The 17,424-nt window shown below is 44.0% G+C and overlaps 1 protein-coding gene across 2 annotated transcripts in view; it reads left to right on the top strand.

Annotated features, from left to right (window-relative positions):
- The window catches only part of AHSA1 (activator of HSP90 ATPase activity 1), a 926,619-nt gene that overhangs the window by 393,786 nt on the left and 515,409 nt on the right, over nt 1-17,424 (top strand). The window lies entirely within an intron of this gene.

Raw genomic sequence — 17,424 nt, 5'->3', positions numbered from 1 at the left:
GCCACCCCCATAGTGCCTTTTTTAGGCAAGGCTCAAATTCTAAACCTACCACCCTAGAACACAAAAAAGGAAAAAAACTAAGGGTAATGCTGCTCAATGCCAGAAGTCTCAACCTCAAGATGCATGCACTCGAGGCCCTTCTCAGTATGGAGAACATAGATGTCTGTGCTGTGACTGAAACCTGGTTCAAGGCTGCTGAGATCACCCCGGCACTATCAGGTTTTACCTCATATCATGCGTTCCGGCCCCAGAATCCAGACACCACCAAGAAAGGAGGGGGGGGGGTGTCCATATTCATCAAGGACACCCACACCTCAAGGTTGGTGGCAATGCACAATGCATCGGAGACCATCCAGGTGCAATTAACCATAGGCAAGACTGCTCTGCAATTTGTAGCATGTTACAGGCCACCCTCTCAAACTCAGGAACCTCACATAGCTTTCCTGAAAACACTGGAGGGGATAAATGCATCTCCAAACACCATCATACTAGGTGACTTCAACTACCCGAATATAGACTGGGATCACTACTCAAGCCCCAACACTCTAGCCCAAAGGTTCCTAGAGTTCATAAACTCAAATGCCATGGAACAACTAGTCACCATCCCCACAAGAGGTGAAAACATACTTGATCTCATCATCACGAACATGGGGTCACAATGTTCAACACCGGAAGTATACCCCTCACTGGTGAGATCAGATCATAAACTAATCTCACTGGAAGTCCACATCCCGCCCCCACCTGAGATAAAAAAGACCACAGTGAAGAACATCTCAAAAGCCGACTTCACACTTCTAAAGACTAGTGTGGTCTCTTTCAAGGCCCCCGAGCCCGCGGAAACCATTACTCAAGCCGCTGAATCACTTACAAATGCCTTCTACCAGCACCTACAGGACTGCATGGATCAGGCAATCCCAAACAAAACAAAGACTCTTTGTACCAAAGGCAAGCGTACAGTCTGGTGGACCCCAGCCATAAACAAGCTCTACAACAAAAGGAGGAAGCTACTACAAGATAGAGCAAAATCCCTAAAAGGTAAGACACCTTTGATCATTATAAGTAAAAAACTACGATCTCTCATAAAATCATCCAAGGCAAATTTTGAGAGAAAAATCGCTAAGGACTCAAAAGACAATCATAAGGCCTTCTTTAGCTTTGTCAGAAACCTGGGAGGAAACTCCCAGATATGCTCAGAATTAGTTCAAAATGATGAAAAAATCACTGAACCTACAGACATTGCCAACATACTGGCTGACAGGTTCAGTGCAAACTTCTCCCCCCCCCTCCCCCCAAAAGGAGAGATATCTATACCAGAGGATTGTAGCCCCCCAAACATCTCTAATGCTCAGGTGAGAACTGCTCTCTCCAAGGCGAAAAACACAGCATCCATGGGACCAGATGGTGTCCCCGGTTGTGTGCTCGGGCAACTCAATGAGGAATTAAACCCACAGTTAGGACAGCTGTTTAATCTTAGCCTCACCTCAGGATATGTACCCAAGGAGTGGCGTACGGCATCTGTGGTCCCACTTCACAAAGGCGGTGCCTCCACCGACCCTGGAAATTACCGTCCCATCAGCTTGACAAGCCTGATCTGCAAAGCTATGGAGAGGATCATAATGGAACTCATAAATAAAGACATAGGGGACTTGCAGACTTTGGATCCAACCCAGTTTGGCTTTGTCAAAGGCAGATCATGCCTTTTAAACTTGGTTGACTTTTTCGAAACAGTCACCAAGACCATTGATGAGGGAAAGGCAGTCCACACAGCCTACCTCGACCTGGCAAAGGCTTTCGACACAATACCCCACTCAGGTATCATTGAAAAACTCATCAGCTTAAATGTAAACCCATACGTCACAAGATGGGTAGCAAACTGGCTAAGTGACAGAACCCACAGGGTCAGAGTGAGAGACTCAAAGCCTGTCACAAGTGGTGTCCCACAGGGCTCAGTCCTGGGCCCACTCTTGTTCGTCATCTACTTTTCAGAAGTACAAGCAAACACAGGAGGGTTATGGCTGACAAAATTTGCAGATGACTGCAAACTGGGTGCCATAGTCGAGAACACATCTGACACAGATATCCTTCAGAAGGGTCTCATAGAAACGGATAACTGGTGCCAGAGCCATGGACTAAAGTTAAACGCCAAAAAATGCATAGTCATACTCTTCGGGAAAAACAAGGTTACCCCTAGCTACCATATAGGTGGCATTCCACTGAGCACAGAAGAGGTTATCAGGGATCTGGGGACCAAGGTTGACAGTAACCTTTCGTTTGACACTCACGTTGCCAAAGTAGTTAGGAAGACTTTCTACATTGCCCACCTGATCATGAAGGGATTCACATCTAGATCAAGGGAGGTCATCGTTCCCCTGTACTTGTCACTCATCAGACCAATGATGGAGTACAATGCCCCATTCGGAATGTATCTGACCAGACACCTGCAGCAACTGGAAAGGCCCCAAAAGTTCCTCACCAAAAGGATAAAGGGTCTCAAAAATATGTCTTATGCTGCCCGACTGAAGGAACTCCAGCTCTATTCAGTCGCCTACCGTCTGCTCAGAGGTGACCTGTGCCTGACATACAAGGCCATGTCCAACCCAGAATTGATGAACATGCTTCACCTCAAAAAATCTAGATCCCTCAGAACTACAAGGGCGGGAGACTTAAACTTTGACACTGTTATTAATAGGACGTGCTGGAGGGACAGATTCATCACCCAAAGACTCCCTATGCTGTGGAACAAAATCCCGGTACATGTGAGGCACCGCACCTCGCTGGCCTTGTTCAAGAGAAATCTTGACCAATGGATGGGAGATCGCAGATATACCCCAGGGATTACCTCAGTGTCACTGCTTGACAGAGGCACAGCAAAATAATGGGCATAGTATCCTTCAAACTAAAGGGGTGGCGAAAGCCACAAAACTCTGGGCTAGGCTTATAAATGCCCTTGGGCAGATAGCCTAGTATGAACCTATGAATAAAACATGCTTTTTACAAACCGGAACTTCTTTTGATTACTATAGATATAGTTGATCTATTCCCAAGTATTCCACATTCAGTGGGCTTAGAGTGGTTTAATGAAGTATTAAGTACTGAAACCAATCTGGGCAACACTATAACTAACCTGTTAGTTGAATACATGGAAACAATTTTAGAAAACAACTATATACATTTTAATGGTGAAATATACAAGCAGAAAAAAGGAGTAGCTATGGGCACTCCTTGTGCGTCCTTTTATGCTAACACCGTCTTACATAGATGGGAACAAAGGTTTATTTTTTCTACCACCTGGGTGCAATATTTAGTGCACTACAAGAGGTACCTAGATGGATGTATGCATTTTTTGGGCAGGAACCTATGATGAATTTTTGGACTTCATCAAGTATTTAAACTCAACCACCCATTTTTTATCTTTTACGTATACGATTAGTAATGACGAACTACATTACCTTGATGTAACCTTATACAAGGATCGGGTCAATAATGTATTTCAATCTAAACTGTATAGGAAGCTAACCTTTTCTAATACATACTTACACTTTCAGAGTGGACACCACTTCTATCAGAAAAAGGGCATTGTCAAAGGACAATTCATAAGAGCTTCTAGAATGTCCAGTACTACACATGATTGTTTAGAAGAGATTGACTTCCTAAAATCTCTTTCTTGAAAGAGGATACCCCTTAACACTTTTAACTACTTTAGCGCAACAGGTCATGGACAGCAGAGAAACACTCTATCCCCCTCTTTTAGGTGCAGATGTGGTTGTTCATCACACTGATATTAAAGAGCCTGACCACACTTATGGCAGGTTCATTTACACTTACTGTCTCAACTCCTTTGAAGTTGAAGAAATTTTCCACAGACATTGGCCAGTTCTTTCACTACATGATGAATTGAAAAATATTATACCACCACACCCAAAGTTTATTAGAAAGAGGGACACCAACCTCAAAGAAATTTTTGAAGGGAACAACCATACCAGAATGAACACTCAATTGCCCAAAGCAGGCACCTTTAAATGTGGTGCCTGCAAACAATGTAACACCATTTTTAACACCCCTAGTATTTACATTGTTTCTAGGAACTTTCTGTTTAGACCTAAAGTTTTTACAAACTGTGGCAGCAAAGGAGTGGTATACTTAGGGTTCTGTACCACCTGCGCTAGTTTCTATATTGGCAAAACAGAAAGGCCTTTTAGAAGAAGAATTTATGAGCATTTATATGACATTTCTAAACAAAAGGAATCAAATGCTTTATATAAGCATTCCTTGGTTTGCAAGAATTTCAAATTCAAGTTCTTGGTATTGGAACAAGTACTTCCCAATGCTAGGGGTGGCGACTGGGAAACAAGTCTAGAATATAGAGAACTTTTCTGGCAACTCAGGTTAGAAGCAAGTAGAGCCCCAGGTTTAAATGAGTGTTAACATCAGCAGTGTTCTCAAAATTAGAAGAGCTCGCTTGTAGGTTTGTAAGTAGACACACCCTTCACAGTAAGATCATTCACTGTTGTAGGTGTCTGCTGCAACATGACTTTTTAACTGCAGTAAACTTTATGCTTGTATACTTTTTTCAACAATTTTTTCTCTACAGATGTATGTTTTCTATTTCTTCTATTTTTAAAATTGTTTTAACATTCACCAAATATTTAACACAAATATGAACAGGAATACAGCTTTTTAACATAACTGATAATGCAGTTTATTTAACAGGTTTTATATGTGTACACACTTGCTACTAGAGTTAGTACATGAGCATTAGCACGTACATTTTTAAACAGTGTATTTTATGTTTCAAATGTGCAACGCTTTGTAATATGGGTATTTCTTTTTAAACATATGAGCATTTCTCCTTTTTAAATTATGAGTGTTGCTTCACTAAAGTAGCACTCCTTACTAATTGTTAATTGACTTAAGACTAACAGCTAACTAGCTAACCATGTGATAGGGAAAGATATATAAAATGGTACTGTTTCCAATGTTTTTAATTCATTTTTAACTTGAAAAAGCTCGGTATCTAGCCGAGCGAAAGCGCTTGATTTATATCAATAAATTTTCTTGCAACTACCCACTTGGCACTCGTTTACTCTGTGGATTACGTTGGTCAGATCCTGCTTTGAAGCTTGTTTTTCTTTGGTTTGGTGATGCTGTTACTATTTATTTCTTGGTTTTTATACTGAAGAGGGCTGACAACATTTTGAGTCCATGTAGATATAGGACACAGTTGAACTAACGATTCCTGTAGATGCTGTGGTGGTTGCGGCAGCCGCTAAGGAGGAGCTGGCTTAAGAAAGCTCCTCTGTCCATCCCCCTAAGGGAGTTTAGGGCTATGGACAGGTTTGGCAAAAGTTTACTCTTCAGCGACCTTCACCTTATAAGCATTGAACTACTTATCCCATTTCACTAGACTGCAGAGAGACGTCAAAGAAGTCCCAGAGTCGATGTCTGCTGAGGATCAGAAGACCTTTTCTTCCAGAGTGGCCACAACAATCAATATTGAATACGTCCATAAGGTTGATACTCCCATGGTGCAGAGGGTGCCTCTAGGGTGGCTGGTTCAAGCATTACCATTAAGTGCCATGCCTGGATGCAGCTGTGTAACTTTGCAAACCCTTTCAAGGCACTGTTCATCAATGCCTGTTTCGATGGTTCATCCTTGTTTGGCCCAACAGTCAGACTCTCTCCTGGAATAAGAAAGATAAGACCTTTCTGCCATAGGAATCCATTTTTCTACCCCACAAAGGTCCTTCTCCAAGAACGTGTGTGTGTGTGGGGGGGGGTGTGGGTGCATTGTGGTTCAAGAAATTTCAAGGTCCTTTTCAGGAATTTCAGTGAGATGCTTCCCCTAGAGGCATTGAGGGTAAAAGTTGCAATGAAAGATACTGCCCCCATGGCAGAGGGGGTCTGCAGAGCTCATGGTATTGATTCTTTTTAGGACAGACCCTTCCAGCACTTCTGAACAGGGGCCTGACTGCCCTCCTTTGGAGGCAGTTGGGCTGCTTCTCCTTACACCCACAAGCCTTGACAGCCATCACGAACAGTGGGTGTTGAGGATTGTATCCAGAAGATACTTTTATTCTCTTTTTGGAAAATCCCAAACCAAAGCCTCACCTCCCCAATGTTCCACCCAGTCAGAGGGAGAAAGCTCAAGAAATTGCAAAACTACTGCAAAAAGAGTCATCCAGGAGGTCCCTCTCAATCAGATAGGATGTAGCATCTATTCAAGATTTTTTGATACCAAAAAAGACCGGGGACTTGAGGCTGATCCTGGACCTGACATCCCTGAACAAATCAGTAAAGAATTAAAAATTCTGGATCATTTTCGTCCAGTCCATTCTATCTCTTCTGGGAATGGACGACTGGATGTGCCTGTAGACCTGAAGGATGCATACTACCACATTAAAACGGACAGGCGCTGCAGACGTTGCCTTCATTTCAGGCTGGGAGCCAGCCATTATCATTTCATATCAATTCCATTTGGTCTCACCACAGCCCCCCCTGGGTGTTCACCAAATGCATAGCGGTTGTCGCAGTGGATCTCAGGCTGCAGGAATTCCATGTTTCCATGTCTGGATGAGAGACTCCTAACCGCTCCAACTAGGCATCTACTTCAAGCCAGGGATTATTTGTTACAGCTAGGCTCCCTCTCTAGGCATAACTATCAGTACACAGAAATCCCATTTGCAACCAGTACAAACCATAGACGTCATTGGAGCATGTCTGGACACTACAACAAGGGCCCATCTCACACCAAACAAAATTACGAGTTTACGATCGCATATCAAACAGATTCTAGCTATCCCAGCTCCCACAGCAAATCTGGTGCCCAGTGTGTTGGGCTCTATGGCAGCCACAATAACTGTTACGCACAGCAAGCTTACACATTAGAGTATAGCAAAGGATGCTAGCAGTTCAGTGGTCATTACACAGGCATCCCTTACATGTTCCAATCAAACTTTCACAGGTATGCAGAGATTCCCTTCTTTGGTGGCTTCATTCCCCAGAGCATATGCAGGGATGACCCTTTGTTCTTCCCCCTCCCAATGCCACACTGACCATGTATGCTTCCCATTGGAGTTGGGGGGACATTCTTTGGGTTGGACGGTCCAAGGCATGTGGAACTTCCAAGAGACCAAATTGCATATCACCGTCCTGTAGAGATGGTGGTGGTCCTAGCATTCCAAGCTGTACACAGATTTCTTCCTGTGGGGACTGTTGCAGTACAGTCAGACAATGTCAGTAGTCTGGTACATCAACAAATGGGGAGGAACCAGATATTAGCTGTTGTGTTTGAGAGGCGATGAGGGTGTGGCAATGGGTGGTGTCTGCCAGCAGTTTTCTTACAGCAACATACATTCCAGGGGAGACCAATATCCTGGTGGACAGGCTCAGCAGAGCTCTTCTGATTCCTCACAAATGATCCTTGAATCAACCAATGGCAAATGTGATTTTTTGTGAATGGAATCAACCCTGCTACAATTTATTTATACCCCCCTTCAATAAATGCAGCAGCATTTTTTTTCCCCCTGATCCCTCCACAGGGACAAGGCACCAAGGGATTCTCTGGTGCATGCCCCCCCCCCAGTCTGCTTTACGCTTTCCCTCCATTTTCCTTAGTTCGGAAATTCCTGCAGAAAGCCTACAGGTTGAAGAGCAATGTTATCATAATGTCTGGTTCACCTTTCTTTGATCTAATCTAATTTGTCCGCTGAGGACTCTGGACCTGGTACCTGATCTATTGTCTCACCCATCAGGGCATACATATTTAGATCTCCATGGACTGAAATTAACCGCATGGTTTCTGCAATTCCAGTGATGGCAAGACATTTGAAGCTTTCATCCCCGGTCTGAAAAATTCACAGGACAAAAACGAATGGAGACCTCCACGATGAAATATAAACTTAATTTATTACAGAAACGAGCACTTTCACGTACATCCAAGTACGCTTCTTCAGGTTTTAAAAAAATATAGCTCTGTACAGCTGCTTTATATATCTTAATCAAACAAATTAGATTCAGTTCATAAATCACTTATTCAATTAATTAGTCAATTAGCTGAAATTTTGTTAAAGCTGAAGTAAAACTCTATCATTAAAATCTATATAAACATTACATTTTTTTATATGTATGAAAAATATATATGTATATGTATATAGAAATATATATTTAACTAAAACCACAACAACATTAAAATATGATACTGAGAAAATGCAACAATCTAAAACCTAGTATAAATATATGTAAAACGTGCAAAATGCAAATGCATATACGAGGCTAAGAAAAGCTGAACGCTAATAAGATGATAATGTTAAGCCAAGCAATGGCTAACATCCAAAAATTCAAAAATTCCTAGTCTCAAGCCTCTTCAGTATAAGGTATAAACGTGAACATTAAACTTTAATAATCTGTATATATGTGTATGACCTGTGACAAAAGACTTGATTTAAACATTTTTACCTACGTGTAGCTAATACAGGTTTTATACTAACTGATTAAGTCCTGGTTGAATATGGGATCTCAACCTTAAGATCCAGTTTAACTCAACTGTTTCTAAATAGTTCTGGCCATCACCCCCTCTCTTATTGGGTCTTATAACTTGTAAGACCCTAAATTTAAAAGTATGGTCAGAGTGCGTATCTATGTGCTTAGCTAAAGCGTTTGTTAAATTCATTTTCCTTATGTCATAGATATGATTATAAATATGATCTTTCAACCTTCTAGAGGTTAAACCTGCATAATAGACCCTGCATTGTGTGCAGGTAGCTAAATATATCAAATTTCTAGTCTCACAGGTAGCATAAAAATCACATATAAATACATAATTGAGCTCACGAACAGTGAATTGATGGTCACTAATGATAAACTTACACATATTGCACTTATTACAGGGAAATGTACCATGTCTCAATGTCAGTTTATTCTTAATAGCGATTTCTCTGTTTCTCTCAGAACATAATAACCTCTTTAAGTTCTTGCTATTTCTATATCTAAAAGTTGGTTGTATACCTACTATAGCACTGATGTCTCAATCTAGAAGTAGTACATCCCAGTTTTTCTTAATATTAGTAATATATTTAATATCATTGGTATATCTAGTGACAAAAGCTACCTTCTTGTTGTTAAAGTTAACCTTAGAGGTATATTTATTCTTCTGTTGTATCTTTCTTGCAACAATTTCTGATCCATTTCTAATATTTAAACTTGGAACTATATCATGTGTGGATTGTACAACTTGTTTGCTGATTGCATATGCAGCCAGAGAGTAACCAGAGAAGCGGCTTCCAGTGTACCATAAGGAGGCACTCTTGGATGCGCTTATATGAATTTTTGGAGCCATACAAATCTTTGTTTCTCAATGGACCCTTTGATGGATCTTCTCTTTTTGGCCAAAAACTTTGTGAGACTTTGTCCAGGTGTAAGAAAGACGGGAATACCCTATGTTCTTCGTGTTTCACTGTTGCAGTCATCACTTTTGGGTTATCTGCTTGCAGTAGCACTCGGCCTGATTAACAAAGTCTTGGGTCCTGCGTCGGTTGCTGTCCCTTCTTCCATGATGTCAGGTTGTCAGGGGTATAAAACATGCAGCCGATGCCATTACACCAGTCTTTCTTGCCATGCTGTGCCCGAAGCAGAAGCAGTTCGCAGTGCCGGTCGGCAGACTCCTGAAATTTTCATTTTCGTGTTTCAGAACCGAAGTCTTCAACTAAAGCGAAGTACCCAGTTGGGAAACTTTTTCTTGCTCCTTACCGATGTCAGTAAGTTAATAATTGCACTACTTGTGGAAAGCTAATGCCTCATAAAGATTTTCATTCGTACTGTATTCCTTGCCTATTCCCTGACCACAACATACCATGCTGTCGGTTTTTTGCTTTATATAAAACGCATACTATCCGTCGGTATATTTCGAAAAAACGCAAGGATAAAGACAGAGACAGGCCATCAAGGTCCAAACCTGCCGAAGACTCTTCTCTTAAGCCAGTCGCCAGTTCGCCGGTACTCAGTGAGGCGCTTTTGCAGCCCCTGATACTCATTACGTCTGATTCGCAGGCCTCTACTGAGACCCATTCGGAGTCTGGTATGCCTTGAGATGCTTCAACTATGGAACCCGTGGATGTCGCTGCCTTGGATGGGTCCGGAGCCGCTGTGCAGGCACCGGCTTCTGAGGGTGTATTTAGGCCTACGGACTTGCATATTAAACTGACACTGCCGCCTTCTTTTAGACCTAAATCTCAAACCATGCCTAAAAAAACGATGCCCAGATCGCATGCTCAGGCCTCTATGCCTAAAAAATAAGAATGGCTGAAGATTTTTTAACTCTAATCAGGGGAAGCCAGCCTCCCCTTCTAAGAGACCTAGGACTGAAGTTGTTTATGAATCGCCTGACCAGGATTCTGATTTTTCTGATTCTTCTGATCTGGATTTGCCCATATCTACGTATGAGGATTCTGATGCAGACTACTCTATTCCCTCTGCATTCCCCTCCAGAGGATTTTTCTTTTGGTGAAACCTTACATATTCTAAGGGAGCATTTCCACTGGGAAAGCCAGGATTTTTCTGATTCAAAAAAGAGGCTTAGGGATTTCTTACTCCTGCCTCAGCATAGGCCTTTAGCTACTAGACATTGTTGATGATGCTTTTTCGGAATCTAGTTTGGCCCCGGATTCCTTGCCTCCTGCTCCCAGAAAACCTGACAGACTAATATTACAGGGTTCCTGATTCACACAAGTTCCTTTTTAAAAATCTTACTGTGGATCTAGAGACTATTTCACAGGGACCCAAGGCTTCTACTGCTAAAAATCCTACCCCTTCTGATAGAGACTCCAGGGCGCCGGATAGATGGGGTTTACACTTCTGTAACCTTGGCCATTAGGGCTTTAAACTGCCAGTTTCAAGTATCAACAACATGTTATTGGATTGCTTAAGCAGAAAATTATGTTGATTCCTGACTGCGCGGGAAATAAAGAATTACAGAATTTAATGCATTCTGCTGAACAGGTTAGAAAACATACTTTGCAATACGGATTTGATTCTTCAGAGGCCTCTTGCAGGGCTGCTGTTACTGGTTCTGTGCTCAGAAGGCATGCTTGGCTTAAAGGAGCAGTCTTTACCTGATCATGTTAAAGCTAAATTGTTGGATGCTCCCTTAAATCAGGAATGCGTGTTTGGCAACAAGGCTGAGGAAGTTCTTAAAAAGATGGAAGATAAAGCTAAATCTATGCAAACTGTTAGAGATGTTCATCGTGTTTCACTGTTGCAGTCATGACTGTAGGGTTCTCCCCTGCCGGCAGGCAGCCCTCGGTCGGCCAGAATCCCAAAGTCTGGGTCCGGCGTCGGCTGTTCAACCCTGCTCCCTGACGTCAGAGCGCCAGGAGTATAAAGTTGACAGCCGACGCCATCTTCTCCAGTCTTTCTTGCCGTGCGGTGATAGCAGTTCGCAAGTGCCGGTCGGTTGACTCCTGACGAATATTTCTATTTACTTCGGTCCGAAGACTTTCTTTTCCACTCAAAGCTAAGTACCCCGTTGGGGAAACTTTTTTCTTGCTCCACTCCGATGTCAGAAAAAGTTAATAATTGTATTTCATGTGGGAAGCAAATACCGCATAAGGATTTTCATTCTTTCTGTATTCCTTGCTTAGGCCCTGACCACGACGTAGCTAGTTGTCAGTTTTGTGCTAGATTCAATCAACGTACAATTAAGTGAAGGTACGATTTTGCTTTTCATTACTTCGGTAGGCGCTTTAACTACAAAATGTCGTCTGATACGGTTCCTTCTACCGGAGTTCACAAGCGTCGCAAGGATAAAGACAGGCCTCCGAGGTCCAAATCTGATGATAGCGCACATGTGGAGCCAGCTTCAGGTTCGGCCGTTGTCAGTGAGGCGCTTTTGCAGCCCCTGTCGTCGGCCATTTCAGAACCGATGGCCGAAATGGACTCTCATGAGGAGCCAAACAGGCCTTTAAATATCTCTGTTGCAGGACCTTCGGACAATGCTCCTTCAGATGGGTCTGGAGCCGCTGTGCAGGTACCGGCTTCCGAAGGGGTTTTCAGGCTTACTCAGCTTCAAGTAAAGACAAAGGCAAAGACTCCTTCTAAATCAAAGACTTCAACTCAGGCCTCTTCTGAACCGGCTCCCAAGTCACAGAAACAGTTACTCAAGATGGCTGAGGATTTACTTACAATGATTAGGGGTTCTCATCCCCCTCCAGACAAAAGGCCAAGGCAGGATGTTTATCATGATTCCTCTGATCAGGCTTCTGTTTCCTCAGTTTCTTCTGATCAGGAATATTCTTTCCCTCCTTATGAGGATTCTGATGCAGAAGAATCCATTCCTTCAGCTTCTCCTCCTCAGGATTTTTCTTTTGGGGAAACTTTGCATGAAATGAGGGAACATTTCCACTGGGAGGGGCAGGAGTATTCAGAATCCAAGAAAAGACTGAGGGATTTTCTTCTTCCCCAGCATAGACCCCTGGCTATTCCTCCTGTTTTGGATATTGTGGATGATGCCTTTTCGGAGGCTAACTTCACTCCTGATTCTTTCCCTCCTGCTCCTGTTAAGCCTGATAGATACTACAGGGTTCCCGATTCCCATCAGTTTTTATACAAGAATCGTTCTGCTGACCCTGAAACCATTTCTCAGGGTCCTAAGGGTGTTAAGGCCGCTACTGCTAAAAATCCCATTCCTACTGAAAAGGATTCTCGAGCCTTGGAAAGATGGGGCAAAAAGGTGTACACTTCTGCTCCTTTGTCCATTAGGGCTTTAAACAGTCAGTTTCATATGCTTAAATATCAGCAATTTCTCTTGTCTGTCTTAAAACAAAAATTTACTTCCATTTCTGCCTGTGCAGATAAGGAATTACTGCATGCCACTGAACAAGTTGGGAAGCATGTTTTTCACTGTGGATTTGATGCCTTGGAGGCCTCTTGTAGGGCTGCGGCCACTGGCACAGTCATTAGAAGACATGCATGGCTAAAGGAACAAAATTTGCCTGAACAAGTAAAGGCTAAATGATTGGATGCTCCTGTTCAGCATAATGTTTTGTTTGGATCTAAAGCTGAAGAGGTGATTAAAAAGATGGAGGATAAGGCGAAATCCATGCAAACAGTTAAAGATTTCTTACAAGTACAGCCTCCTAGATTCAGCAGGAATTGGCCATCAAAAAACTGGTCCTTTCCCTCTTCAGACAGGCCTCAAAGGGGTAGATATAGACGCTCCAGAGGGAGGCCTCAAACACAAGCTGCTTATAGACCAAGACCCGTGGACTGCTTCTACCCCTAGGGGAAGAGAGGACAGGCCACAGTCTCAAAGGAAACAAACTCAATGACTCCCTCTGTTGGGCTGCGGAAACGTCTTGCCTGGAAGCCCCTCTCAGAGGAAAACTCTCTCATTTTTATCAAAATTGGACTCAAATAACCCAGGACAAATGGATTTTAGATGTGATTTTAAGAGGTTACAAATTCCAATGTTAAGTTGTCAATCTCGCCTTCATTCTTGCTTGATGGGTTCGGAGCCGATCTTCGGCTCCGACTCGGCACTTGCTAAGCTCGAGAGTCACTTTTACCAGCTCGAGGCAGCCCCATTATTAGTTTTAACTTAATTTTAATTCCTTTCTGACAGAAAATTTCCCTGTCTCCTCAACTTTTAGTCAGACTAAAACCCATCCCATCCCCCCCCCTGTTAGGGTGTGTGTGTGTGTCTGTTAGTGATACCTTTGGTATATTTAATTTTATTTCTTGGACTGGTGTGTGTGTGTGTGTGTGTGTGTGTGTGTGTGTTTTACACCATGTCTAAAGAAAGGGTCTCAGGCTTTAAGAAGTGTGACTCGTGCTGTCAGAAGATGTCTCTGACAGACGGTCACACTTCTTGCCTGTACTGTCTGGGGCCTCTTCACCTGCAGGACTCCTGTGCTATATGTCATTCTTTTAGCCAGAGAGTCCTGCAGGAAAGAAGAAATAAACTGATTTTGAGGGGCCTTCTTAAGCCGGAGGGCTCTCCGGCTAAGTCGGCCCCATCTAAGACTTCTAAGTCTTCCAAGGCCCAGGCTTCTGTGTCCAAGCCTGTGGCCTCAGCTCCGACTCATTCAGAGTCGAGATCGGCTCCGGCTGGAGCCGATTCTGGGTTACCTAAACCTTCGGCACCGATGGCTATCGGTGCCGACTCTGGTTCGACCACTTCGGTGTCTGCTCCGATCGGTTCCGACCACCATGTGGCCCAGGCATCGGTGTCGGCTCCGATCGGTTCTGACACCCTTACATTTATGGCAGTATCGGCTCCGGCTGGAGCCGATACATCGAAGCTACCTGTCGGTGCCGATAAGTTGTCGGCTCCGACAGTTTCAGTAGTTTCATCGGCTCCGATGGTTCCTTCGAGGAAGAGGTCTAGGTCCCCTTCCTTGGAGCCGATACTTTCGGCTCGGCCGCCTCTCCTCTCGGAGCAGAGCCATCGGAGCCGATCTTCAAGGTCATCCAGGCTTTCTGACCATGATTTGGAGAGTGGTCAGTAGACTACTAAAGTCACAGGCACTGGCCCAAATGCTACATAGTCCGTCTCAGCAGACGACTATTAGTCCACACCCCATTGCAGTTCTTCCTTCGACTCTACCCCAGAGTTTGGAGTTGGAGTCTTTGGGAATAGTTTCTGCTACGGCTGAGGGACAGATACCCCCTTCTGCTCCTTCAGCCTCTACTCTTATCTCCTCTTCGAGACCTTCCTTAGAGGGATTCGGTGGCCGGGCTTCCTGGTCTCCTCCGAGGGGTGAGTGGCATCGGACCCTTGTCCGACCCGCTCTTCCCCTTGGAGCCTCGGCCTTGGTGAGTTCGGCTCCAACATCTGCCTCGGAGCCTTCCTTTTCGGTGGGTCCTGGAGTTCCTAGCTCTTCGGAGCGGGTTCTCTCGGACCTCCCTGGGAGGGAAGCCGAGGTGATGAAGAGTGTGCTGGCCTCTGGACTCAGCCAGCAGTCTGTTCCCTTAGCTCCTCCCTCTATAGTGCCTGTTGACATCTCTGCCACTTCTCTTGCTCCCGGACCCAGAGATCCTCCGCCTCAGGTTTCCCCACTGGGAATATCCCCCTCTTCTGAGGATTCTCCTGACTTGTCGGGTGATCCTCCGCGGAAGAGGACTTGTAAGAGGAAACACGTGGACTCCCCTGAGTCTATCACTTCGGATACTGACTTAGATGAGTCAGAGGGATCCCCAAGATCCCCCTCTGAGGATGTCTCCTTCTCAGACATCCTAGAACTCCTTAGAGGGGAAACTGGCCCACCAACAATCCCTCTGAGGATGAGTCAGTATACCTGGAGGCGTTTGGATCTCGGCCCTCCACCTCCTGGGTGTCTCCGCCTTTCGACCCCCTTATGCAGGTTATTGCTCGAAAGGCGTGGACTGCTCCTGACTCTGTAGAGCCTGACCCTAGGAGGCCTTCTAAATTTATTACTGCCCCGTCGGACAAGCAATTCCTTACAAAAGGTGTCTCCGCTGATGCCATGGTGGTGGCGGCTGCCACCAAGAAGGAACTTGCAGATCCTTCCGTACCTGTCCATCCTCCTAATAAGGACTCTAGGACCATGGATAGATATGGTAGCGGATGTTTTCTTCAGCGACCTTTGCTATCGTTAAGCTGAACTATCTTTGTCACTTCACCAGACTCCAAAGGGATATCCTTAAGGAGCTAGGTGAAGTTGTGCAGGATCCTACAGCTGTGGGGGCTCAGGAAAAAATTGCTTCGCAGCTAGGAACCCTTAACTCCATTGCAAACTCCTCCATGCGGCTTATATCATATGCTGCTGATGGGCAGTAGAACGCAGGTACAGGTGTGGCTCTTAGACGCCAAGCCTGGATGCGACTATGTAATTTTGCAGATCCCTTTAAGGCGTCCTTCACAAACTCTCCCTTTGATGGGTCAGCTCTGTTTGGCCCTCAAGTGAAGGAAACGTTGATCAGGTGTGAGCAGGACGGCAAAACTCTTTCTGCCGTAGGAGTCCGTTTTTCCACCCCTTCTAGACCTTATCCCAAAGGACAGAAGGGTGGCAAAATGTGGTTCCGCAAATCCCAAGGAGTCGCGCCGGATTCACGTGGTCAGTTTACCCCTAGAGGCAGAGGGGGTAACAACAACAGACGCCGCTCTAGAGGCAGAGGGGGTCCACAAAACCAGGGAAACAGAGAGTCTCTCTCTGACGAGCCCTTTCAGCATCCCTGAGATGTTGCCCGGCTGTCCCTCCTTGGAGGCAGTCGGGGGAAGACTATCACTGTTGTTATACCACACAAAATATAATTGTAATTCTACAGCGGTAGTGTATGGGATTGAATGTCCTTGCAAAAAGTTCTATGTGGGAGAAACAAAAAGAACATTAGCTTGTAGGATTAAGGAACACGTTAGGGACATTTTGAAAAATAAGGAAACTAGCCCCTTGGCAGGACATTTTAAGAAATACCATGGGGGTAAGGTGGAGAATTTGAAGGTTACAGTGTTGGACAGCATTAAAAATACGAAGTATTTAAATGATAAGTCTATAAAACAAATATTAAAGAAGAAGGAATTATATTTTATATTAAAATTTAATACGCTGAAACCTAATGGTTTGAATTATGATTGTTCATGGAAGAGTTTGTTGTAATAAGTGTTTTAACAAAAAATACACTGTTTTATGCATTTTATTATTTTTCTATTTTTTCCTTTTTTAATATTATTGAATCAAGTGGTTGATTGAATAATTGCAAGTAATTAATGTATGAGAATAGTTGTTTAAAAGGGAGGCTAACTGTTTAGTCCAATGAATAATTTACTCTGTAAAGGCTATTTGCCGAGGCGCTAGAGAAGAGAACAGAAGTGTGTTTCTTGTGTTATTGGATGTAACTACATCTAGTTGGATTAAAGCTTTCTAAAAGTTGCAACGGAGTCCTCTTTTGTGTGGTATAACAAGTGTTCGTGACTTTTTTGTGGTTTTGGAAAGACTATCACTGTACCCAGAAGCCTGGCGTTCTCTCACTCAAGACAGATGGGTACAGTCGATCATATCCGAGGGTTACAAAATTCCTTTCGAGGAAAGTCCTTTCTATCCCTCAAATTCCCTTCCAGACGTACCACCCGGTCTAAGGGAAATTGCAGCGTTGGAAGTCTCAAAACTACTGCAAAAAAGAGCCATTCAGCCAGTTACAACAGACCATTCAGAGCCCGGAATCTACTCAAGGTTCTTTTTGGTCCCCAAAAGGCGGAGACTGGAGACCAATATTGGATCTCAGCAGACTCAACAAGTCTGTGAGGAAGACAAGATTCGAATGGTCACTCTTCAGTCGATTCTGCCCTTCTTGCAGAAGGACAACTGGATGTGCTCAATAGATCTTCAGGATGCGTACTATCACATAAAAATTCACAGACGCTCCAGGAGATTTCTCCGCTTTCGGCTGGGGTCCAGTCATTTCCAGTTCAGAGCC

This window comes from Protopterus annectens, chromosome 6.part0 (genome assembly GCF_019279795.1).
Source record: "Protopterus annectens isolate FY-2018-M chromosome 6.part0, PAN1.0, whole genome shotgun sequence".
Taxonomy (NCBI): domain Eukaryota; kingdom Metazoa; phylum Chordata; order Ceratodontiformes; family Protopteridae; genus Protopterus; species Protopterus annectens.
The sequence above is the reverse complement of the archived record's forward strand: the minus strand, read 5'-3'. Positions and strand labels throughout refer to the sequence as shown.